This window comes from Dipodomys spectabilis, unplaced genomic scaffold, assembly GCF_019054845.1.
Source record: "Dipodomys spectabilis isolate Male_0828 unplaced genomic scaffold, ASM1905484v1 ptg000095l, whole genome shotgun sequence".
In the NCBI taxonomy this organism is placed as follows: domain Eukaryota; kingdom Metazoa; phylum Chordata; class Mammalia; order Rodentia; family Heteromyidae; genus Dipodomys; species Dipodomys spectabilis.
The window spans coordinates 1,199,800-1,203,777 of record NW_024870772.1 but is presented as its reverse complement, the minus strand read 5'-3'; the positions used below and the strand labels follow the sequence as shown (position 1 = coordinate 1,203,777).

At 39.3% G+C, this 3,978-nt stretch overlaps 1 pseudogene; it reads left to right on the top strand.

The window, feature by feature from the left end:
- The first annotated feature begins 2,979 nt into the window (after positions 1-2,979).
- LOC122112597 lies at positions 2,980-3,423 on the top strand (annotated as a pseudogene).
- The last annotated feature ends 555 nt before the right edge of the window (positions 3,424-3,978 follow it).

Here is a 3,978-nt window from a genome sequence, read left to right as displayed (position 1 = left end):
CAGTTTAAAGCTTGTGTAGACAGGAATATCTATCAGATTTTTATCTCTAATTAATCACCAGAAAGCTGGAAGTGGATCTGTGGCTCTAATAGTTGAGCACTAGCCTTGAGCAAAAAAGCCAAAGGACAGTGCCCAACTCTAAATGCAAGCCCCAGAACTGGACACAAATACACACACACATACACACAAAACTAAAGACCAAAAAGTCTACCATAGATTCTGTCACCACAGAGGTCAGTGTTACTCATGTCTTGTACCTGCTTCTTCTTTTTGATAAAACATCTGCTTAAAAGAATTCATGCAAGACTAGAACTCTAGATGGTTTTTTGTTTTTCTTTTGTTTTTGTCAGTCTTGGAGTTTGAATTCAGGTCCTTGGGCACTGTTCCTGAACTGCTTGCTCAAGATTAGTATTTTGAGCCACAGCCACACTGCCAGTGTTTAGGTGGTTAATTGGAGATGAGTCTCACAGACTTTCCTGCCCACACTGGCTTTGAACCGCAATCCTCAGCTCTCAGTCTCCTGAGAAGCTAGGATTATAGGCATGAGCCACCAGCATCAAGCATAGAACTCTAGACTCTTAACAAGTTATAAACAGGGGATCTATTTTTCCTTTAATGTTTGTTTGTTTTGGGGGTTGTAGGAACTGAACTCAGGGTCTTGCACTTGCTGGGCAAGCACCTCCACCAACTGAACTGAATCCCCAGTCTATTCACTTTGCTTTCAGATATGTCTCATGGTTTTATCTGGGCCAACCTCAAATCATGATCCTCCAACCTGTAACTCTGAGTAGCTAAGCCCACAGTATGAACCACCATACCCAATTTGTTTTCAGATACAGTTTTGCTAACTTTTGCCAAGACTGTTTTCAAACCCTGACTGAACTCCCAAATCCTTGAGATGTCAGGCATTAGTCACTCTTTGAGGCCTGCTAGAGGCTTTGAGTTTTCCTGGAATTGTGGCATGTTCTGTTCAGAAGACCAATTGTCTGTGACAACTTATGGGTTCATTTGCATTTTGTTTTTTTAATTTTAAATGTCTCTGAGGTGAGCTTCTTTGGATTCCACGTATGAGTGAGACCATGCTATGCTTGTGTTTCAGGGTCTGGCTTGTTTCACTTGAGATAATGATCTCCATTTCCATTCATGTTGTCAGAAATGACAGGATTTTTTTTTTAAATGATTAAATAGTCATCCTACATAGGTACCACACTTTCTTTACACATTCATCAATGAATAGACACTTAATTTGTTTTAATTTCCTTTTCATTCTTCTTAGCAAAAGGGTTTGGAAATCATGCTTTCAAGACAGGCATTCTTTAATTATGCTCCCAGCCCTGTTTGATTTTGGTTTGGGGTTTTTTGTTGTTGTTTTGTTTGTGTATGAAGTCTCTCATGTTTTTTCCCAGAACAGCCTGGACCACAATCCTACTACCTTTGCTTCCCTGATAGCTGGAATTAAAACATGGAGTACTATATACAGCACTTTTCTTGAGATGAGGTTTGCCAACTTTCTGCTCAGCCTGAGCTTGAGCTTCAATCCTTCTGGTTTCTGCCACTCAAGTAGTATTACAGTCATGAGCATATACCTCACCTGTTTCTTGAATATTATGATAGTTATTCACTGAACCTGTGTATATAGATAACATTCTGTTGATATGTTTATGACCTATCAAATGATCTATCTGAAGAATGCTCTACCATGTGCTGGTGTGCAGAATGTGGATTCTGTGGGCATTGTGTGCATGTTCTATAGGCCTCAGAGAAGGCCATTTGTTCTGGGATGCAATTTACCAATGTTGGCTCCTTGATTTTTCTGTCTGAATAATCTACCTAGTGTTGACACTAGGGTATTGAAGTCCCCAGGAACATTGTGTAAGAGCTTGTCTCTGCCTTTTTGTTTTGATAATATTTGCTTGTCTGTAGCATCTCTTGGATAGAACTTGATTCCAGCTACGGGATAGACAAAAAGCTCAACAGAGGAGAATACTAATGATTTAGATGTCTCTCGAGATACATTCCCCAATAGTACAAACATCGGACTCAATTTTCACTTCCAGAAGCCTGATCTGAAGATGCATCTGGAATGCTTTCTGCAAGGTAATGTTTTCTTGACTTCTGTTCATATGAAAGGTCAGATTAAGTTGATGTCAGGCGAAATGAACCCCAAGATAAGGATTCAAATGTTTTTTTTTCTTTCTTGTGATTGTTTCTAACATACTTATAAGATGATTTCTTTGTTGCTTTGTATGTCCCTCCCCCATGGTATAACCCCTGTTTTCACTGTATTTGCTGTTGGTATAATTTGTGGAGGGCAAGGGAAAAAACAAATTGTTTAAATAAGGATACAGGTGGACCCATTGCAACAATGAGATGTACAAGATGTTATGTCTAAAAATGAACTGTACAACTTTGGGGGGGTGGTAGGAGGAGGTGGGAGGGGGAAAGGGATGGGAAGGGGAAACAAAGGAGGAGGCAACAATGTACTCATTACCTTGCCTATGTAATTGTAACCCCTTTGTATGGTATTTTCACAATAAAAAATAAAAATTATAATAATAATAACACAGCGCCTTCTGGAGATTTACCTGATATTTAAGCCACTGCTCATTTTTATGTAGATAGTGATAATGAATACTTTCCATAAGAACAAAAAAAATCTGATTTTCTGGCATTCCTTCATCTGGGTGTTTCTTAGCCAGTCACTTAAAATTCAAGCCTGGTACCACCATAGAGACACTAAATTTTCTTTTCCTGATGAAGGCCTTTCTGAATAGTGACTCCAACTGTTAATAGTAATTTTTCTCTGACTCCTACTCACAGCTGGTAAAGCACTGGATCAGTCTCATAGAAATTCAAGACAAATTTCTGAAACATACGATCTCTCGGTCACCAAACTAAGAGGAAGAATTCGGGCCTGCATTCTAGAATCCTGATCATAACTTTGGTAAAAGAGGGTGTTAATAAAGAGAAACCCTTTTTCTGCCCAACATCTTGACCAAGCCACAGCGCTCCCTCCTGCTCTCCAGACTTGGTGATGCCACCCAAGGACGACAAGAAGAAGAAAGATGTTAGGAAGTTGGCCAAGAAGGAATAGGACCCAGTAAACAAGTCTGGGAGCAAGGCCAAGAAGAGGAAGTGGTCCAAAGGCAAAGTTCAGAACAAGCTCAACAAGCTCGTCCTGTTTGACAAAGCCACTTAAGACAAACTCTGTAAGGAAATCCCCAACTATAAGCTCAGAACCCCTGCTGTGGTTTCTGAGAGGCTAAGGATTTGGTTCGTGGCTCCCCGGCCAGGGCAGCCCTTCAGGAGCTGCTTAGTAAAGGACTCATCAAGTTAGCTTCAAAGCACAGAGCTCAAATAATTTACACTAGAAATAGTAAAGGTGGAGATATGTCCCCAACTCTGGTGAAGATGCATGAATAGATCCAACCAGCTGTACATTTGGAAAAATAAAACTTTATTACACCAAACATTTTTTAAAAATTAAAGAGAAATCATATTTGGAGACAGATAAGTTGCTTTCATCATTTACATGAAAATGCAAAATGAAATGTTTCAGTCCCACACTAATGTGCATGTCCAGATCATTGAACATGCTGAATAGGAACATGAACACTTACTGGGTGAGAGGAATGCTTTAATGCTCTATCTGTACTGAGTCTAAATACTGGAGCAATTTCTGAAGTTGATGTTATTATATCCATTCCACAGACAGCGAAATTGAACTACAGAGAATTTAATTGACTTGGGTTAAAGGAGCTAAATTGTAGTGGATATAGTATCCAAATACTATTGACCATTTCCCCCCATCCTTACTATATAAGTTCTCTCAAAAATTCATTAGGCAACAGATCATTTAATTCCTCCTTTACTTATATGAACTTTCCAGAACAGGCTTTCCATATTCCTACCCAAGTTAAAAGCCATCAGTAATCTAAAGTAGCTCATCTCAGAAACACAGACTTAAAGAATGGAAGT